Genomic DNA, 23,779 nt, shown 5'->3' with positions numbered 1-23,779 from the left:
CCGTCCAACCTCTGGGTCGTATAGAATTGAGATAAAATCATGTCTAAATAAAACACGGTTCATGTCGGTTTACACTTTACAGTTTACAGGAAGCCGGCAGCAAACAAATTTGGAAAGAGCCGATTTACTATACAGGATTATTTGTTAGGTTAAGTTCTGATAGATTTTCATTCTTGAATTCATTAATTTTGCCAATCAGCTATGAAAATGAACTAATAATGTTCATGAATTGAATCTAATAAAATAGGAGACTGTGTTATATACGGTCATCTCTTTCCGATAAGAAAGCACACGGCGAACTGTGCCACGGTGAAATGTTTTACGTACAATTTACATGTAACCGTATTATTGAGGTGACGATAGGTTTATTCATTTACCTATCTGTATGAAGGGTTTCTTCAATATATCTGGTAGGTACCTATTATTATTATTTATAAAAGTCATTAATAGCTAAAATATAAAATATTCAAATATTCATAGCTTTCATTTTATCTAATAGTATATCTCCACCCCTGGTGAACAACTAGGTAACCTGGTAACAGAACAGAGTTTATTATTTTATTTTTTGTGATGTGTGCAACATTCGTTATCGAATGCATAAACTTTTATTATGCTTCCGATTAAAAATCATTCATGGGTTTGCAGTTACAATAACTACTAACTCAATTCAACAACTACATGAGGGAACAAAAGATCATAATTATCTCGTAAATCAAAATAATGTAAACTAAGTAAGTATAATACATAAAATCATTTGAAATTTCAACTTTATATATTATAATTTATAATATATGATTTTTAAGTAACTTTATCACGTTGTTTTTATAATTTGTGTATGTTACATACTGGAACATTCTCTTGGCAATGAAATAAAATAACAGATACATAGGAGTGATTGCAAGTTATTTTTCTCTTTATGCATTAATTTTTCGCTGCACACGGACTCTACATACATACGCACACGTACGCGTATAATTGATATTATTGAAAACTATGGTGACCAATACTTATAGTTATTTGGGAATATATTAATTTCGATGGAGATTTTCTACTAAGTTTGTCAACTACTGTCTCGGATTGGCCAGGAACGTTCCGGATATGATGATCTTGTCCAGGATTCCGACACATACTAACACGGATTTTTAGAAAAAAACACCAATAAACGAAATAAAAATAAATTAAAGAAACTCTTTAATTTCCATTGAAAAAATCAATTCTCATCGTAGATGTAAACATTTAAACATCCCATAAAATATATTTTGGCCGGAATAGCTAAAAAAAAGCTCTTGACTCTCATCTTGACCGGAATTTTTTGAAAATGATATTATTTATAATTCTTTTTAATACTACAACAGGCTGTGCGGCCCAACGACAGTGTATTTGACTTCACCGAGTCGAACCTGGAACCCCCGGATGAAAGCCCATCGCCTTACTGGACTACGAAAGCAAGTCTATTTGCTAGTCCATACCAAGCCTACATCTGTGCATGAACAATAATTAATGAAGAGAGTTTAAGAACGTTTTATGTTGTTTTGAATTTCGTTGACAGATGGAAAATATGTGAAAAAAAGACTGCAAGCGTAGTCATGTTTAATGTTTTTTTTTTGTATTTCATCGGAAGTAGCGACCTTATGAAAACCTTATATCACGTAGTTTAATTTGAAAACAATGCCTGGAGGTATGAAGTGTGTTGATTGTCAAAATTGAAAGGGTTGTTGCAAGAGAATGATTATATTATGCTACATAATTATGAATTTGTTGATTTTGAATAAAACCAATTCCCAGGATACAAACTCAAGTTTTATTAGATGCTAAAAATTACACAAATGTCTCAACATGATCTATATTATAGTTCTTGCAGATTCAACCTTTTCTCTAAAAATGATTATAACATGATATGCAACACCAGTCAAAATGGACACCGGTCAGCCATCCACACCTTCTTGCTCCAAACAAAATAATTATCAATGCGATATATCAAATATTTTAAATGGGGATAGTGATTTTATTATTACCACGTCTTTATTTTACCACGTTTTTATTAGCTCGTATTCTTGTCTGTCCAGTACATTTTTTTTCTTGTTTGTCCAAGATTTGTATTGGACGATTGAAGATTTTTAACTAACTTCCCGACTAGCTAGACATTATTGAAACTTTTAGAATATACCAGAACACGACGACAATGCATTCTTTTAATACTTTTGGCCATCTTTAAGCAGAATTGAATTCATTTTCATTTTAATTCTGTTTTGTGTGGAAAGTTATTATTGTCAGTTGCTAAGGGGGTCCTAGCAACTAAATTATTAATATATACGTGCGTTACTATGGAAATCAAAATGAAATGTCAAAATGACATTTCAGTATTCTATATTTATTCAGTATTTCTATCAAGTACAAAAAAAAGTTTTTATTAATACATATAATTGTCAAATTTATATGATTCAACAGAAATTTTAAAAACGTGGTAGTATATAAAAAGTTATTTTTATCTTGTACTTAATTATTTCGTGTCACAAAAGTGATGTTGATAAAGAATATGTGAACAACAAATAAGAACATTGAATTTCTTATATCCCTAAACTACCTATGTTTCTGTTACATATCATTGTCTTGCAATATCATCTTTTATCATCAATTATCAAACAGAATACTGACTGTGCACGGACATTTTATGTTCGCAGGGGTGTTTAGAGAACATTTTTATGTAATTTGTTGATACGCATTTAATATATGTTGGCATAAAGATCATGAATATTCAGAAGAATCAAAACTTATCTTACAGACTTAAAATAAAACATGAAGAATAGGCAATCGAAAGCTAATATGTTGTTTGTAGTCCCAATAAGTATTAGCCTAAAACCCCTTTAAGTGTTAATCCCGCTCTGCATTTTCCATCTCTATATTTTCATATTATATAAAAGAATGGACGAAGAACGTCCCGTGGGGGTAGGTAGATAGTTAAGAGATAGATAATGAAGAAACGAATACAAATATTATAAATTTTAAGAGCAGTGGAGGATTTCTATGAAATGTTGTCGTTTCATACATATTAGTTTAAAAATATTCGAAGCATAAAATATCCTGACAATGTTGTCACCAGGGAACTCAGAAATAATGTGAACTGAAATACCTAACTGGTGTGGAGAAGCAGGCAACCGATTTCGAGTGTGGAAGAATATGTGACAAACTTAAAAAAAACACGACACGTGCGAAAAATACGCTTATATTTCGTTCTGATAACTGCTCTCGTTTTATACACTGATATTGGTTGAAACACACACTATTCACGTCTATATTGCGTGGTTCATTTTAGAAGAATACTCACACATTCAAAACCCTGCGTCAAAATGTAGTGTATTGGGATATAGCGTATCAGAATTCTATTTTTTAATCTGTTCTGTGATCGTCACTGCTGTTGTATTGTAATTTCCATTATAATACAAATAGTTATCCTGGTTTATCGCACAGGCGTAATTTTCACAAGGGTGCCTCTAAACCAGTCAGCGTCACAGATCTTTACGTACCTAAAACCACCAATAATTGAGAGCAGGTTATCTTTGGTTACCATTTGTAGCAAGGCGCTTAAGATGTTGGATTTCCTCATGCGTACTTCCCGGTCTTTTCGGATATTACGGTATTAAAACTTGTTTAATTGTTGTTTTTATTTAATAAAACGCAATTTTTTTGTAGTACTTATTCCACTTTTAATCAATAGATTAGGACCGGTTTCGTCCGCCTCAGTGGGACATTTTCAACTGAAGTGTCCCACTGAGGCGGACGAAACCGGTCCTAATCTATTGATTAAAAGTGGAATAAGTACTACAAAAAAAATCTTTTAATTAAATAAAAACACAGTACAATGCAGTTCCACCATGAATTGACAGTTAACTAAAAGAAACTTGTTTAATTCTTTAGTTCGAAGCATGCTTGAGAGTAGGTCTATTGTTTGGGCACCGCATCAGTTGAAGTATGGCCTTCTGGTTGAGAGGGTTCAGAAGAAATTCTTGAGACTAATTTACTTGAGGTGGTATGGATACTACCCGTGGCTTTATCCAACTGACTTTCTCTTAGGTATGCTTACATACTGAAGTCTGCAATTTAGAAGAAATCTTTATTTAGGTACGTATTTTTTTCGACTTATGATACGAAGTATAAATAAGAACTCTGCCATTCTGGGCAGTGTTGACCTGTGTTTCCCTCTTGTGATCATCAGTTGTTTATTCTCCCAAGGTGCAGAACCAAACTGCCACTTGTAATGCCAGTTGGGAGGGCGATAACTATGTTCAACCAAATTACTTTGGGTGTTGATATATTCCACTTGCGTGATGGTGAGTTTAGTTGGGCGCTGATTTATAAATACTTAAAATAGGGTATCCTTAGAAAACTCGGTGTACTTCTTTGAACTACTATAGATGTATAATTGTATTTTCACTGCGTTTGAATGTTTATATTATGTTCCCTTTTTATATTTCGCGTCTGTCGTGTTCACTTGTCGGAGTATTCTTAGTTTCAGAATATTTTAACGTATCTTTGAGACCTTGGAGTTCATCTGATTTAGTTGTTCTGTGTTATTAATAATTGGAAGTGACGATCAACGTAAGTAAACTTCTTCTGTGTATAATAATATCATAATACACTAGGACGTTAGTTTGTCAATGTGACAGTCGATTCTAAGCGACAATAACTACCTAATAACCTATATATATTCTTCAGTCATTATAGAATACGAAACTATGCGTGCAAGTTTTTTTTTATCATTTATTTATCAATAAATAGTATGGCAGTGGACCACTCGTGGCTTGTGCAAAAAGTTATGCTCAGGCTTTATTAATCGAAAGATGGCGATTGAACACCTCATGAAAAAAAATCAAAGTCCCTTCGCTGAAGACTGAAATTGAAAAAATCACAAAAAACCCTCTGTATTAAAACACAAAGGTCAATTTTCGCTTCTGATAAATATATACAATTTTAAAGGAGTTTTGTATTAAACTTTAATAAAAAAATATGTAAACTAAAAAAAAGAACTGGAACGCAATTTTCAAATTTTCCGCTGCGGTCCATTTCGAATTCTGGAGAAAAGTCTAATTATTTCAAGGGTTGTTTATTTGTCCATTTTCATTTCGCTTTGGTATGACTTAAGGAACTTAGATCATAACTCATACCGGAGTATTATTTCGAACTCATTAAATCCATATAATGTTTGAGACTTTCATCGTTGTTTTTTATCGTACTAGATTCTTGGGTTTCTACCGCGCGTACTTCTTCCTTCTTCCCTCGACGCTTCGGGTTCGTTGCAGAGGCCATTATCGAGAGAGATCAAGAAAGATCTTCAAGACAGATCATCTCTTGATAATGACCTCTCAAACGAGCCGGAGACGTCGAGAAAAGAAAGAATAAGTACACGCGGTGGAAACCATCATCATCATCAACCAGGATCATTAAAGCCATTGTGTTACAACAACTTTATTTTTTTTGATTACATGTAAATTGTTCCTACGTAAAACTTTGACCGTGGCACAGTTTGTTGCGTGCTTCCTTATCGGAAAGAGATGGCCGTATACTATACGGTCTCCAATTTTATTAGATTCAATATGAATATTAATTCAATTTTCATAGTTGATTTTGGCAAAATTCATGAATTCAAGAATGAAAACCTAACCTAACAAATAATCCAATATATCGGCTATTTTCAAAATTTGTTCGCTGCCGGCTTCCTGTAAACTGAAGTGTAAACCGACAAAAACCGTGTTTTATTTAGACATGAATTTTATGTCAGTACTATACGACCCAAAGGGCTTGGATGGTCATATATTTCCGATACAACATTTCACGGTGAAGTGTGTGTGATACGGCGAACTGCATACGTACAAGTTTCCGGATACGATATTTTGTATACCATAATATTCAATCAATATTAAGGAAATCAAGTACTTACTAACGCTAAAAGAAGTCCTAGTACACAAAATCATTTTATAATGGTCACCCTATTCAGCTGCGGCAACCTCCGGCAACTTATTTATTCCCTCTCCATAGACCGCCATGTTTGCAGTGGAAATAGGAAAAGGAAGCGTTCCCGAAAATATAGTTCTTCTCCGTGCTCTGAACGAGTCGGTCGTTTTGTAAACAAAAATTGTCTTTTCTTCCATAAAACATACCAGAAGCCTGCGTGCCTACATTTTTTTATATTGTGTACCGAACCACGAAAATCCTTCCTTCGGGATCGGATTTCGATAAATGTGCTGTGCCATCATTTGTATTTTGTGTGTTTTTAAATTAATGTACCTATTGATAATAATATGTAGGTATTGTTACATTGATTCCTGAATTGCCTCAGGAATACACAATTGTAGTTTAAACGTACGTAGGTACTAAGGCGAATAACTAATTCTGTTTGTGGTGAAGTCTATAAACTACGGTTGACGGTGGATTTTTCCGGATCCTGGGCCGAACCGGAGTAATCTGATTCGAATGTAGGTAAGTAGATTTTGTGATTTATATTAGGTACCTACCTACCTACTTTACTTTCATAGTGTTTCGATGTCTTGACTGCCTAGTAACTATTGATGCGATTGCAGTCTACCTATAATTATGTGTATTTTAACTGGGAATTTCTATGAACCATAAACGAATTTAAAATGTGACGGGCCTAATAATACGTAGGTAGGTACTAAAGCTTATTACTAATTCGCATTTTTACATATGACGGAATTGGTGCAGAATAGTACCTAATGGTTAGCACTAAGCTTGTACAAACTAGCTTCAAATTTTTGCCATGTTCTGGAAAACCTTGGTACCTATTTACTTTTAAATATATCAATTATTTATAATCGTGCGGACATATTCAATTTTATTGTCTTGGTTTGGTACTGCTTGTGTGAATTTTTCAAAGGCGGGAATTATACATAACATTCGAACAATCGAAATTCAACGATTGTGTTTGGTAGAAGCGTGCATATTGACATAATCTCACAAGTGTCTTTTAGAAAACCATGTAAAAAGTGACCTTTATCTATTTTATGCTCGGATATTATATACTTTATGTATTTGGATGCTAATTCCGCTTATTTTAATATAAAATACTTCAAAATATCTCATGAACTGAACTCTTGTCGGACTGTTTTTAAAATTCTTGTTTGTCTCATATTCCCGCTTTTTTATTTCATATACCTACCTGCCTATTTACTGTCTGGTTTTGTACAATTTTGACATTAAGTAGAAGGGGCCTTAATACATTATTTGAAATTATCTCATGAAGCATGGTGAAGTTTGTAAAATCAGCAATCAATATTGACATCGGTTCAGTCGCCATTTTGAGATGTTTTTATACAAAATGGATGCCATTTTGTAAAGTGTTGCCAACCATACTATAATTATAGTATTTGTACAATAATTTTGGTCCGCGTACTACGTACGATATAAAAAAAGGTACCTATAGTACGCCCAAAATACTATGATTTTGAATATCGGAAAAAATATGTAAAAAGTACTTACTAAAATTTCGATGTTTTCATTCGATAAATTGATGCAAAGTATGTACTATAATTTCGCAATATGAGAAGATTTGGAGAACTTGGAAAAAAAATGCTTGAAAAACGTAAAAAAATCTCTTGACTTGGGTTTAAATTTTCGGAGTTTCTCAAATTCTCCGTTATTTTTTTTTCTGGGAAACAAAAAACCTATACATTTTCAACAGATGACAACGCGTACTATATTTTTTCCCCAAATACTATAATTTTGGAGGCTCTGCTCAACTGTTTTGTTTGATCAAACATTTGTTGACTTGGAAGCATGCTCACATGATCGAGCGTCAGTGACATCCCGTGGGGGTAGGCAGATTCATCATCGCTAGGGGGCAGCAAATCGAGGAGAATCAATTGGAATATATAAAAATAGCTACCTTAACTCATTTAGTGCTGACAACACGACTGGCGCTTTTGAATTAGTTGACCATTAGATATAATTAACATGATATATAAATGTCGTAATTAATTAGTAATTATTTGGTCAGCAGTAAATGTGTTAAGGCCATGCATTAGTTGAGGCACGGTCTAAAAAGATCGTTGCTAGGCGATGCGCGGATTGCGGATCGCGGGTGCAAATGACGCCTGTCAAACGAAATATTATTTGTCATATAAATCCAACATACGTCCATTTTATGTTCTGTTTATCGTTCTATTAGTAACAATAATAATATATTCATTGACATGTTTTCTTTTTAAAGTAAATGGGTAACGTTTTTAGTCATCTTTACACGATTTTAGAATTAATTGACCCGTCGCCATCACGCAGCAAAGTGACGTCAGTCACGATGGCAGCGAGTCCAAAATTTCGTCGCGCCTACAGTTGAAAATTATTTGGCGTTTCACTGATGCGTCACCTTAACTTGGTAATAACAAAAATATCTTTTCATTGACAAATTCAGCTTACTGGTTTTTTTGGGTTCGCAATATCTAGTTTACTGTTGCCCTTCGACATCCTTGATGACCAGAAACGATACAGGCAGATTTGCGAATTATTAGTCTAATATTTTGTTAGCAAAGTATACATACAGCAAATATACTGTATAAAGAATGGGGCGGCAATTTGCAAAGCGTCTCGAGCCATGGAATTTCTGTTGAACATCGAGCATGAATTACGGCCCTTGAATCTTTTTCTCACCGCGCCGTTTGCTCAATATCGAACAAAAAAGCATCGATTGAGATGGTACACACGTTGTGACATGTTCGAATGAGCGTAAAGCCACCGAGCAAGGACTTACACTTAATCCAAATAGCCTTTTTATTCAGTTTAACTCAACCTTAAAAAAGGAAGCATCGACTGCATTCAATCACTGTATCAAATCAGACTATTAACACGTTATTAAACACAGGTTCTCAAACTTATTTCAACCACCGCCCACTAAAAATCTAGTGTATCTAGTATCCTTGATACCGGCCTTTCTCCGTCGAGGAGAATGGTGAAGGCCGTTTTACTAGCAGGCTAGAAGCGGGGTGGAATTGAGAGAAACGCACATTGAGGTTGTTACTGGCAGTTTATTATATCGCTATGGAGGGTAGTCATTGGCGGTGGGTTGGTCATGGCGATGGTAATGTCGGTTTGGCGGGCTGCAGACGCTGCGTCGCTGGCTGTTAGCTTGAGATCTTGTGGCTTGGGATGCTTGATGCTTGCTTGGCGCTGACGCGGTCTTGTTGGCTGGAGAATTGCAGATGTTGGCTGGGCTGCAGATGCTTGTTGCTCCGCGTCCGAGGCGAGAGAACAGATGCTGGCTGATCGACGTCTAATGCGATAGAGGATCGGGGCTTGCGGCTTGGCTGGAGAATCTGGAGATGCTTCTCGTTCGGCGTCCGATGTAAGAGAGAGCTTTTCGCGCCCATCCAACTGACAGATTCACGGCCTCCTGTTTTCGTGTCGGTCGCGAACCTCCCTGTTTTACCGACGGCGCTGTTTCGAGCGGCCGTTTTTGGTAGACCGCGTCTGTGTTTTGGCGGGAGCGTAGACGAATTCGAATTTCGGATTTTTGAGGCGGGCTCTAATCGGCCGAGGGTTGCAAGAACCGCGAAGAGTGGACGTACGCTGTGGTGTAATGGGAAAGTTGATGGTTCGGTCCGCCCTTTGAGGTGGTCTCCTGTGGGAGACTTCCATCTGGTATCACCTTGTTTCATATCTTAAAAACAGATATTGCAAATATAATTTTTAAACATCCATTATTATATGGATAGGATAGATCCGGGGTGTGACCACCGCCATCTTTAGATTAATAAAGCTTGAGCATAACTTTTTGCACAAGCAACGAGTGGTCCACTTTTCAGCTGTCAAAATCAGATCCCAGATTGCTTGACATATTTATTCGCCCTTTCTCGTTTCAAATTGAATTAAAGTATAAAAATTCTCAAATCAAATATATTAACTATCAGTGTTATTCATAAATAATATACATTCCTGTTATTCATCAGCTATCAAAGTGAGACTAGTCCTTTGCACATAAACTGGTGGTAATATCGATTTCCAAAAAATATGTAGCATTGATCTATGCATTACATTATTGTAGAAGGTGTGTTAATGCTAGTGTATTATTAATCATGTAACTTATCTATTCAAATCAAACCATTCCGTGTGAACATGACAGACACGTCAGTATGAGCACTCTATACAACAATGACAGGCAATGACAGTTCATACATAGACAACAATGGGAGGGGCTGAAAAAGTTGGACCAGTCATTGTGAATGTATCAGCTTTCTACTTGGGTCGGCAATGGTGTGACCCATATCCTATTTCTGAGATAAATGAATGTTTCAATGAGAGTAAATATAACTCATACTTTATCATATTTAAAAGTATTTTTATTAACATGAAAAGAAGGCTTTGAATTTAAAACTTATCTAATGTGAAGATTGAATCTGATACGTTTCGACAAGTTTGTTAATATCAGGCTCGAATTAACATTAAAACAGCCATAAGTCGCCACATTCAGTAACTTGCAGCCGATTTCTCTTTTTAGTTAGCAACATTGCTACAGCACTAAATCCATGTTCACACAAATACGACGATGGGAATGCTATCAGAAATCGTTGAACAACCGACCATAACCCAGGGTACAGAGAGATTCGCTTCTGCAGCCAAAATTCGTGGTAGCCATTCTTGAATTTAATATTTAATTCTTCGTTTGTTGTCAGTTCTATAAGTTCTTCTAACTGGGATGATCCTGCTGTGTTGACATTTGAAAAAGGATCCAACATCCAGTCTGGTATGTATCTCAAGTGGTGTCCTGTCTAGATTCCGTCGGATTTTTATAAATAGAATTTGTTTGGCGTCGCCCCTCTAGATTTCCTTAACGCCCCCTAATTTTCTTTGAGACTTCTACTGCTCCCCTAAGGCATCCAGCGTCCACATTGAGAAAGACTGATCTAAAACGTAAATTATTATATATATCATATAATATATATAGGTATATTATCTTCTAATAAAGCCAGTTTAAATGTAAATATGAGAATGATCCCGCCGTTCCATAACACTGTAAACAGTTATTAGTGCCAATAAATCCATGCACGTGTACAGGTGCTATTGAAACCAGCACATCTATTCTATACACAAGACTGCTATCGGCAGCTATCTAGGGTAGTTTTTTATGTTTGTATTAGGTATATCGAAGTATTGTAATTGTTAGAATAAGTTAGCCGTCTAAACCAGGGGTACCCAACCCAAATCGTTTTTTGGCAATTTTTTAATCGGCAGAACAACGTAAGCGACACTTTTTGGTAAATTACGTTTTAAATTTAATGGAGAACTGTTCAATATCACCTAGCGCATAAGTGACAAAAATATTAGAGCCCGATCTCAATCGCGTGACATTTTTTTAGGGCCTGTGCCTTTTAGCGTTTTAACTTGTATCGCATTATAAAGTAGAGCAAAACAACGTAACCGACGTTATTTGATAGTGTAAGCTACGGTACGGTTTATTCGGTGGTCCGTCTGGTAGTGAGTTGTGCGAAAACCGATTTGGGAGCAAAGCTCGCGCCGTCCAGTAAAACTGGCTGAGATAAAATAAACCTGGTAATAGAGTTTATTAAACAATAATTACCCGCCGTTCCATCTCACTACTGTCGGAATAATCTACGAAGAATAGTATCTTCCTGTAGATTTTTGAAATGTTAAAAATGTATAAGTATAAAATTTATACTGAAAATTTGGATTCTTTGAATGAATCCACTAATGTCGTGATTCGGAATGTTTTCAGAAACGTATTTAATAGACAGTAAGTTCAACTTGGGTTTTCATCTACCAAAAAAGATAATAGTGTTCTTTTTGCGAGAAAGTAACAAATATGTCTGGTGACGTGAGACTTCGGCTAATTGAAACGGATACTTACAAATGTCCCCTTACCGTAAAGGATAAATGCAAGGAGATGTTCTTTAATGATCTGGCCAAAAGTAAAAATCACAATGACATTTTGTGCGCAAGTTTTGACCTCGAGAAGGTGCTAAACACTCCCTAGTCGAAATACGCATACTATAATGAAAGTATCTACGAAAGTGGAACAAATAATGGATACTGCTTTTTATGGGGTGAAACTGATGGTAAACGTGGCAGTAATGAGATCTCAGCAATCATGCACAAATCTTTGGACAGGACTGACAAAGCGGGAAAAAACAAGGAATTATTATACTGTGATTGGTCAGAATAAGAACCGGGCAACACTGGGTATGCTATCTTATTTTATGAAAAATTCAACTTTCATTGAATTGATAGAAATAAATTTTCTATTACCAGTGGGTCTATTCTGTATTTATCGACCGCTAAAGTGATAAAGTGATAAATATTATCAAACTTAGGGTAGGTTTGTATTATAGAATTAGCACTTATTGTAACAATTACAATACGTTGATTATAATTGTTGCAATAAGTACTAACACTTTTATATAAACCTACCCTAAGTTTGATAATATCTATCACTTTAGCGGTCGCTAAGTATAGAATAGACCCACTGGTCGTACTACGATGCCGGTCGATTCCCTTCATGCGACAATTGAGTCATTTATATTCAGAGTAGTTTAGGCACTATCAGAATGACCCACCATCATTTCCAACGCTAGGTCATCATGTCATATGCAGAATTCCGTGACTGGAAATCTTTCGCTGCTACTTGCATTCCTTCAAAGTTCAAAATTAAATTTGGTGAATTACGAAAGGCATAATTTAAAAAACTTACCAAATATTGTACCTACTCTGGTGACAGTAGGACTAAACTGTTAGACCTAGAAAACGTCATCAGATCCCGATCAAGTGCTGTGATGCTTTAAGCGCAGCCACCCTTGCTGTATAGTGCTAAATCACCAATATCGGAGATCCAGTATAATGATCTTAAAAGTCTCTGTGTTAAATGTAATATCCCTCAGAGATGACGGATGAGTTTATGGAACTGCCACATGGATTATCAGTGGAAGATACTTTACCGGAATCCGATCAGGAAGATGTGAATGAGGATAATACAGCGATTACTGCTTAAAAAATGTGGGACAATAATTTTTTTGTAAAACTGAATAGTTGATTACAATTTTATTTTATCATAATTAGTAGGTCCCCATATTTAATTATGTATGAGTAGATACGTACCTATTTCATTTTGAAAAATAGCAATACCTGATAATATTAATAATATAAGCGAAACCTTAAAAATACCAATCATTTATTTTTATTTTACCTATAGGTATGTGATTAAGTATCTACAAGCAAAAATATTAATTTAAAAAGTCAAAGTATTTTTAATTTATTTAACAACGTCCCCTTTCGTAAAATAAATGGGTGCGTATGTTATTTATTTTAACTAGCTGAGCCAGCTGGCTCTCGCCAGTCTGTCTCGCTAGGTCTTGCAGACAGCTTTTCGTCATAGTGACTTGGTGTTGGATTTTAATATAATAATTGTAAAGTGTGTATAGACGGCGCCATAGTTTTCTCTTCGGGATGGATTTTCATTCACGCCAGACAGTTGAAAATTTAGCTGATTTGTCAGTTTTACGATCTGCATGTCGTCACAGCCAATACAAATTTGGAGTCATGTGCGTGTTCTATTCTGGAGTCTGGCCTTCTCAATATCGTCTGACACCATTTCAGGCTGCTAGGTTAAGCAGATCAGCTGGCAATCGCCGATTGCTACCGCTGTTATTTTAATTTTAATACAATATATGTGTAGGTATGTGCATTTAAATATGATAAATAATTATACATCTCAATCGTGATTATCATAAATAGCGATCCAGCGAATATTAATCTCTTACGGGTCCCATTTACATAATAGGAAAAGTTATCAGCATAAAAAATAAATTTAAACATTATTTTGTTTCATTGTCTATAAAAAATAAATGCTTGGAGTCATAGAATAATATTTTAAAAATTAACCTTAAACAATATAGTTTCCCGGTGCGGGACAATCATATCGACACAAATGTTGATAAATAATGAAGCAATACATATTATATCTGATAAGAATAGGAATTTATAAGACCTAAAGGTGTGGAATCAGCTTAAAGAGGCCTTCATCCAGCAGTGGATTGATACAGGTTGATGACGATAATGACGATATAAATAGGTAGGTATATAAAATCACAAATTTAAAAACATATTGCAGTTTATATGACCAAGAAGAGTAGAATTAGGTTGGGATAACCTTCATCCAGCAGTGGATTAATCTCGGTTGATGATGATAATGACGATATTATGAATGGGTAAATATAATATCAGCAATTATTTTGATAAATATAGCAATTCATATGACCGACAGAAATTCAAACAATTTAAGAGAGGCCTTCATCCACCGGTGGATTGATTCAGGCTCATAATGATAATGGAAATATAAATAGATATAATATAATATCACCGATTTTGATAAATACAGCAATTCAAATGACAGAAAGGAGTAGAATCAGGCATGGGAGGCCTTTATCCAGCAGTAGATGGGTTCAGGTCAATGATGATAAGGAAGATAGAAATAGGTATAATATAGTAGTAGAATCAGGTTGCGGAACCCTCCAGCAGTGGATTGATTCTGGTTGATGATGATGACGATATGAATATGCTGATAAATATAATATCACCGATTTTTATAGATACAGGGATTCATATGACAGAAAGGAGTAGAATCAAGCTAGGGAGGTCTTTATTAAGCAGTGGATTGGTTCAGGTCGATGATGATGATGATGACGATATGAATATGTAAATAAATATAATATCACCGAATTTGATAAATACAGAAATTCATATGACAAAAAGGAGTAGAATCAGGCTAGGGAGGTCTTTATTAAGCAGTGGATTAATCCTGGTTGATGATGATGATGATATGCTGATAAATATAATATCACCGATTTTTATAGATACAGGGATTCATATGACAGAACGGAGTAAAATCAGGCTATGGAGGTCTTTATTAAGCAGTGTATTGGTTCAGGTCGGTGTGATGATGATGATGACGATATGAATATGTAGATAAATATAATATAACCGATTTTGATACATACAGAAATTCATATGACAAAAAGGAGTAGAATCAGTCTATGGAGGTCTTTATTAAGCAGAGAATTGATCCTGGTTGATGATGATGATAACAATATGAATTTGTAGATAAATATAGTATCACTGATTTTGATAAATACAGCAATTCATATGACAGAAAGGAGTAGATTCGGGCTAGGGAGGCCATTATCCAGCAGTGGATTGGTTCAAATCGATGATGCTAAGATGGATAGAAATATGTATATCACAAATTCGTTAAAGCAATAGTAGTAGAATTAGGTTGCGGAACTCTTCATCCAGCAGTGGATTGATCCTGATTGATTATGATGATGATTATGATGACGATATGAATATGTAGATAAATAGCATTAGAAATTCAATACTGTCAAGAATACAATCAACGTAGAGAGGCCTTCATCTAGCAGTGGATTTATTGAGGCTCGTGATAATAATGGCATTATATATAGATAGGTAGATAATAATATAATATCACTGATTTTGATAAATATAACAATTCATGTGTAAGTAAGGAGTAGAATAAGGCTGAGGAGGCCTTCATCCAGCAATAGATAGGTCAAGATTGATGATGATAGGGACGATAAAAATAGGTAGATTTTATACAATATCACACATTTTGATGACTATAACAATTCGTATTAATTTCTTTTATTGTTTGCAATGGCAACTTTGTTAGTTTAATATGACTATCTGATCTATGGAAATTAGTAGCCTAGGTAATTATTCAATAAAAAAAGATTGAGTGAACAGCCACAAAGTATTTAAAAACAATCAAATTTGGAATATCACGTTATCTATGAAATGGCAGTCAGTGGCGTACCCCGCTGTCAAAAGATATTATACGTAGTAAATTGTACCAAAATTATGGTTTTTTCACCGGAAAAAAGTGCGCCAATGCCTACATTACGATATTTGAATAAAAATAATCAAATCTGTTTGTCAAATAAAGGATTAGAAGGTCTTAAGCGACGAAGACGTCATTCTGTGAAGCGTAAACAGTAAATATGGCGATTGCATACGGTGTGTAAGAAAATATCGGATATAAACCTCACGTACATGTAAAATCATGGAAAATTTCTGAAATGTGTTCAATTCAATCGGTAGATGAATCGGTAGCGCACATTTCGAAGTGAAGATGTAAAAATAACAATAAAATGTCGCTTAAATGAGCCGTTAGTGCATTTTCCAAAATCTCTTAGGATAATAATATATAGGAGATACTTAATTAGTAATGCCCTGTGATGATAATTAGCATGAAATTTATAAATAAAAACGACTACGCCAAATAGCGTAAGCGACATGCCTGGAAAAAATATTGTGTCATAGACATAAGCAAAACAGCGTTACCGCCACTATCTCGAAAACTAAAAGCACTAATGCAATTGTTTTATAATTTCCGTATAGGCAGTAACCAATTATTATTAACCACATTAACAGAATTCATTTTTGGAACTAATTACGGAAATAATTTTAAAAAAAACCTTCTCTAAAATTTATGAATTGTCGCTTACGTTGTTCTGCCGATTTTAGGTTCGATATGTGTATTCATAATTTTTATTTATTAATGAAAAGAACAGGAATGAACACATGAAAATAAATAATTTGTGTGATCTTTTATTTTTCTGAGGAACAAAAGTATGCTATCTGTATCTGGTTTTGATTTCAAATAAGAATGAAATTCTTTCCAGAACTTCTTAAAATCTACCTACTTTGGTAATTAACATTGCTTTAAGAACCGCGACTTGCAATTGTGTTTTTTGAATCATCCACAAGTTATTCATAAGAGAAATACCCTTTCTACCAGTGCACTAGTGCTGGGCAGACATACAATGTAGGATTAATAATTATACAAAAGTTCTTATGATTCAAATTATTGGTGGGAAAGTGTTTGAGCAATTCCACCCAACGACTTTCGGTTGAAACGTTCCCAGTGTTCCATTCTGTCACTTTTTGCGGTGTAATGCACCTAGTTAAAAATAAGTGAATTGTATCTTGGTTACAATAATTTTATTAATAAATCCTTTTTCAATGAAGACATCCATTGGTTAAATTCGCCCATTCAAATAATATGTCTAATTGTTTCCGTGGGTTGCTCTCTTTCTACTAACGGGACATTTCGGATTCCCGAAGCTGTGCTTGGGGACAACGGGATGGGCTACCTAAAAACGCGACGTATGGTCACTATGGTAGGTATATCATGAAATTTCAAGCAAGCAAAGACTGGTTTGACAAATTTAAACTGAGGCATTCTTTATAGGTATAGGTAATATAAAATTCCGAGTAAACTGCCAGTGCATATAAAGATGATGCAATTGAATTTATTTTTTCATAGTGTCTTTTCTCTACTTTTGTACATTCAACATTCTTTTCATATTTTCTGGAAACAAATTATGTACTATGTAGGACTGCTTGTATATTTTTTATTCAAAAATCATACAAATTGGTTTGAAGTATATTAATATGTTTGGTATGTAGGTACATGTTCTTTCACTCTTTTTCGAGAATGTTCTTATTTTATTTTGGACAAACAATGCTTTTGCTAAGACCATTCCAATGGGTATAAGTAAAAAAAACAGCAAACTTTAGTCTGAGACCTGCATCACATCTATAAATAGAGCATATTGTTTGGAATTCATTTCAATGATGTCATGCTATTGTATAAATGGAATTTGTTTCAATATACCTAAGTACCTATTGGGTTTTTAAAATAATTCTTGTACCTAAACTGTATTATATAAACTGGCATCACACAGATAGCATTGTGCCATCACCTTAAACTGTTGCTAGTTTTCAATGGGAGGGAACGAGATGGATGCTGAAGCAGGGGGGGGGGGGGGAGAACCGCACACCAGCTTATAGAAGACTGACTCTAAGAATTTCTTATCCAAATACCACAATCAAAATTATTCCACTGTTTTCAAATTCTAGAGTTTAGGATTAGGTACATGTAAATTGTATGCATTACATTTCGCCAGAGCACAGTTCACTGTGAGCTGTCTTACCAGAAAGTGATGGAATTGAGACATAAAAAAATTATGCATTCTTATGAGTATTGCACAGTTCCGATTTTATTAGATTCAATAAGAACATTAATTTATTATTGATTTGTAGGTAGGTAGCAAATATATTCTGATACACTGTCATTATTAGATATTTGATACTCAAGTACAACGATACTTATGAGCACCTACCAGAATTTTATATAAATTTATGATATTTATTGTACAGTACTCTCTCAGTAACCCGCCACCTCAAAAACCAGACAAGTGTCCAATTAGTGAAAGCAGCGGATTATAGTGCATACATACAAAATATGGTAAAAATTAAAACAGGTAGGTATTTCGTAAAAATAGTTTTTTTGAGAAATTTCTACTAGCAAATAACAGTTTTATTTATAATCAAAATCAAGTATTTACTAAGTTATACATATTTTTAAACTAAGTTTATTAACTAAATATTAAACAGTAAATCACTTGACACAACCAGTTGTTCAGTGACGCAGATATTCTTGAATGGCTTTGGATTCCTGGCTTTCCCTATGACCAAAAGCTTCATTTTGTTTGTCCAGTTTGCAATGGAGCACGGCATGAGCGTACATTTTACGAAGGAGAAGGTTCCAAAATAAACCCGTCTCATCTGCGTTGTATACTTGTACGTGGCGGACTACTGAATTTGACAATCGAATACCGGCGAATTATAGAGCTTGATTTTTGCTTTCAACTAGTAAAAATAACGGCGGATTATAGTAGTTGTCAGATAATCGAGCAGCGGATTACTGAGAGTTACTTATCTACGTATTTTCTTCTGTTTTTCCATTTTATTACAGTTTTGATCTTTACTATAGTCAGTCAGTTAGTCATCTATTTCCGATATAATATCTCACAGTGAATTGTCATACGGCCAACTGCATGCATGCAAATTTCCCAATGGTGTGTAAGTGTGTAGAAGCTAATTTAAAAGATGAAATCTTGTCAAATTTTTTATAAAACTTATCAAGTAATTTGGATTTGTTTCATTTTTTTTCAGTATCTGATGACGATGTCCTTCTGTTCTATTCAACATTCGCAAGCATATTTGAACGCGCGTGCGAGATCATCGATAGACCCAACGCAATCACTGTTTATTCACTAGAAGACGGCCTGCGTATCGCTGCCAAAATCAAGGGACACTCAGACCAAATCTACCGACTTGTTCCGAAGATAAACAACTGTCCGTGTCCCGCGTTTCAATACAAAGTGTTGACGTCTGTGCTCGCCTCGAGTATTTCGCGGGTAATTGGAAAGTGCGTGGAGCAGAGCGTTACGCAGATCCAGTACAGTACCATAACGAATTCTATATATGCAATTGATGATTTGCTTCAGAATTAAATAAAACACTGATAATAATAATAGACAATTAATTTATAAAACATCAAGATGGTATTTGATACGCAAGATGAATTTCTGGGAGGTCCTGAATACATTTTTACTGCGCTTCTCAACAATGTGAAGATGCTCTGCTCTGTTCTGAAGGCCATCAATTTTCAAGAGGTCAGTAAGTATTCAATATTATATTACAGTCGAACTTGGTTATTACGAGGAAGATGGGACTGACTGAATTTGCTCATTGTAAGCTTTACTCCTTATATCAGAGAATAGTTATTTTTAAATGAGGAGAAACACATATCACAAAAAGTAAAAAAAAGTCGAAAATAAAAAATCTGAAAACCATCGTAAAAATCCCCGAAACAAGCATAGCATTCATAAACTACAAAAGAAGTTTATTGTAACTACTGACTTCACAAACCTTGGATTTTTTTATATATTTCAACAATTTTGTCAGCAAAAACACCAATTAGGTAGGTAATTAGAGACTAATGTCATAAACGTAATGCGATCCCGGTGGCATCCTGTCAGGTCATATTTTATTGCTTAGGGTCAAAATGTTTTTAAACGATTGACACATTAACAGTTTGAAGAAAATTTTTCACGATATTTTAGCTCGGTATAAGCTGCGATAAGTTGCTCATTATAACAGTGAACCAAAATGTCAACATAGTTTCCTCATTACATCCGAGATCTCGCTATGTCCGAGATCGTAATAACCGAGTTCGACTGTATATTAAATGGGCAGTTTTCATGTGTGTATTTATCAGGATTCAAACATTAAACTGCTTTGTATGCAAGGATATAGGTTACTCAGGCATTTGAGCTACCTTGGAGTATATCCTATGGACCATGTATTAAATGTCATTATTATTTTCATAAAAACAAAGGTTGGACTAATTAATGGGTATAAATTATTGTTCCTTGTAGAAAAAGTTTTAATACAATTTCCAACCTGTGGAGGACCATTTGCTCCGCTTAGGATCTATCATGGCAATTTATTTTTACTGTCCTTTGAACAAAACTTATCAATAATTTTTTCGGGGGCCTCACATCCTGAAGCAGGCCGCCAGGCCAGGATCTTTGGCGGGCCCACCTACCTATCGCTGAGGTTAATGGCAGTGTGGTGCACTAATGTAGTGTTTCCTAAATTGTACACGGGAGTTATCATTTAAGTATATCATTTTTACTATTAATGAAATAGTGTGAAAAGTGCATTAGAAAACTAACCAAGAACTCGGTAAATAGATTTTTGTTTGCTTTAATATATCTGGCGCAGAAATCATTTGAAAGTGGTAACATGGTGAACTAATTTTTTCCAAAGCTCCCATTTTTTTTATGAATACCTTCACTTTGTCTTTTTAAATCAGTGAAAGCATTAGTGGTCCTTGCATTGATTTATATTTATAACAAATTTGCCTCAAATTTCAACAATACGATTTGACCCTTTTATTTCATTTTATCACGAGATAGCCAGCACGCTTCACAATAGTATTGAAGTGAGCTATTATAAAATTAGTCTCTATATTTTCAGACAGGTTTGCAAACAACTTTTTATAGGACTTTTTTATGTAGTTTATAACTAGCGACCATTTTATAAACTATGTATTTGCAAACTGCAAGCCTGTGGCTACATTAATTGTGTTAAACTTTTCGCGCCTCCCGTTGCTACCCTCCGTGCCACCCAGTTTGGAAATCGCTGGTTTATGCCATTAACACAACAATAATTATTTTTTTAATCCTCTACAGTGGGCCACGTTCTGTGTTTCGCAACAAGGCCTCAAGTTCACGGTCAAGCAGAGCAAGTGCGTGCAGGCCTCCGCGTACATTTCTGTGGCCAACTTCAGCCAGTACCGAGTGCCCGAGAAGTACAATGTGGACTTCAAAGTCAACCTGACAGTGATAACGGAATGTCTCAACATCTTCGGATCGTCCGAGGACTGCATTCGCAAGATGTACTACAAGGGCAACGGGGGAACTCTCTTCCTTTTGTAAGTCTTCTTCACCGATTCTTTGGCATATGATTTAACCAAGAAAGATTTCAATTTATATACATGTGTGAACATATCAAGATAGAAGTTTCAAACATTCGACATTATATGAAACAATATACTTAACTGAAAATAAGTTATCTTACATTGGTGCAATTAGTGAGGTTATACGGAAAGTATACAGTCCAAAATTTGGGCAAAAATGAATCATCATGTTTGGCGATATTTTTGATTGGACTCTATTATTTGAGGAAGCTGTAGTTTTGTGGAGAATAGAGAACACAGGGATGTATTCTAGGCACTAATATTTTCATGATTGACTGCTGGGTTACTGGAGTGCTCCCGTTGGATACCGGATCACGCACTCGTACACTTGATCGCTCTCGCGACGAGTCACCCTGCACTTCTTTCTGCTAATTGTTAATGAGTTTATCTTCTTCGTCGTGTCGGGTCTTCACTAGCTACAATGTGTCGTTCCAGAAGTTACCAAAGGCAACACCATTTTCCTCGGCTTGTAGGATCTCGTCGAAGTTGTAACTTACCGGACAAGCCTTGCATGAAAATAGGTGCATGGAGCACCTATTTCAAAAATTACTTATTTTATGATGGTAACAAAAATAATCCTGACATTTTATGACCCAATTCGGTAGGCACATCTATGGTCAGAAACAAAATTAATGAAAATCTTCAAATTTTAATATTTTTCCCCCATACATTTCGTAATTCGAATTTTTTTTTGATTTTCGGTCCAATGGAATTCGTATTAACGAGGTTTTACTGTATATATCTTAGTAAGTATCCTAGGTATAGTCTTTAAGCTTTTTGTTTACTTTCAGGTGGCTATGAAGTGTGACTCTCGAGGAGTGTTGCTGGTGCAGGAGATGATTGAAAAGGAAGGGCAGCATCAGATGTTCATCGAGTACCACATAATCCCATTCGTGCTGGACGACGATGGCGACAAAGAGGAAGCAGAAGCGGACTAATGCTTCTATTCATACAAGTTTGTGAAATAAATGTGGATTTAATGTCTGACTGACGATATTGTGTCACTGCTTCGGAATTACAAGGTTGTATGGTACCTACCCACATCATGTTGGTTCAAAAGGTTATGTTAGGTTCTTTAGGCGAAAGATTAGTAATATTGCTGATTAGAATACAATGCAATATTGCTGATTACAATGATACAAACTGATTGCATTCCTTACGGTTGTGTGCGTTGGACTGGCGCTTATTTAAGCAAACTATCTTGTTGATCGTTACGTCCAGCTTTCGAAGAAGTAGATTTGTCTAATGTTTCTTCTTCCTGTCTCCTGCTTTTATGATTATTAGTAAATTTACATCACACATTCTTGTTTGTCGCCTTGTCCACTTATTTCGTTTTTTTGTCCTCTACGGGCTATGCCCACCATCCATGCACCTCTCCATACCATGGTGTTTTATCCCAAGTGTCTGGACTTATTGTTGACTGAGAATCCATATTATTTTTAATGACTAGATCCTTTCATTTATGTTCATATGATAACGCCAAGAAAAATGGGAGGTCACTAATGAGAATTGGTTCATACAATCTTGTGATATATTCCTTGCAGTGAAACTAGTCTGAAGTTAATGAACACCTTGTGTGCCTAACATGTTTATAATATATGTTTTTGTCATATTTTCTTATGTTATCTATATATATATATATATTTATGTAAACCAGGGGTTGACAAATGTTTTAATAATTGTGTGTTAAGCTCTAATGAATAATCTGCGTTGTCGTATTTACAGGTTGTTTTACATTCAGAAAGACATACTTTTTTTAAGTAAGTCAAGCCAAGCCTACCGATTATGTACTATCAATCTCTGTTTTCATTATTATCCGAAAAATGAAGGCATCGCATTATCAACAAAAATCGATTCCTTGACATTATTTGTCGAATGAATATTGGAATACTGAACAATCGATAAGTTTTCCAGTAATCCTGTAATCTGGTGAGTTGAATTGTGCCAGTATGTAAAAGATATCATTATCAGTATGTAAAAGAAACCGTAATGTATAGAATTTAGTTTGTATGGCTGGCTGTCTAGGCCGAGCTAAATGCATTCTCGCAATGTAATCGGAAGGTGAGAAAATCGGCGGACTTAAAATAATGTTCTAAAGTTTTTTATTTTTTATTATTGGGGAAATTACAAGTTAAGGAAGTTGCCTCATTTACAACGGCAACATTAGTTAGAACAATAAGTCTCCTTAAACAATATATTCATTATTTGGTCAAGTCCAAGTCAAGTTGAATGCACAGCGTCTGCCTCTATCATTGTGTGCCATTTTTCTAGATACAACTGTTTTATCACTTTATTGTAGGATTTTGCGAAATCGCTCAATGCACTCCCAAGAACCTTGTTCCTATTTTGATAGTT

General features: G+C 35.0%; 1 long non-coding RNA gene and 1 pseudogene across 2 annotated transcripts in view; both read left to right on the top strand.

Moving 5' to 3' along the window:
* The window catches only part of LOC147079333 (eukaryotic initiation factor 4A-III-like), a 56,115-nt pseudogene extending 36,562 nt beyond the window's left edge, over positions 1 to 19,553 (top strand). The window contains exon 5 of the transcript XR_015069236.1: positions 19,051 to 19,553. The product of XR_015069236.1 is annotated as a eukaryotic initiation factor 4A-III-like (transcript). The remainder of the gene's footprint in view (positions 1 to 19,050) is intronic.
* Positions 19,554 to 21,143: 1,590 nt separating this feature from the next.
* On the top strand, positions 21,144 to 22,905 carry LOC147079332 (uncharacterized). The gene is made up of 2 exons (XR_015069235.1): positions 21,144 to 21,379; positions 22,216 to 22,905. It is a non-coding gene; the product is annotated as an uncharacterized LOC147079332 (long non-coding RNA).
* Positions 22,906 to 23,779: the final 874 nt, after the last annotated feature.

This window comes from Rhyacophila brunnea, unplaced genomic scaffold (assembly GCF_057557595.1).
Source record: "Rhyacophila brunnea isolate RB1 unplaced genomic scaffold, BYU_Rbru_1.0 scaffold_1, whole genome shotgun sequence".
NCBI lineage: Eukaryota > Metazoa > Arthropoda > Insecta > Trichoptera > Rhyacophilidae > Rhyacophila > Rhyacophila brunnea.
Note: the sequence above shows the minus strand (reverse complement) of the source record. Positions and strands in the feature narration are given on the sequence as shown.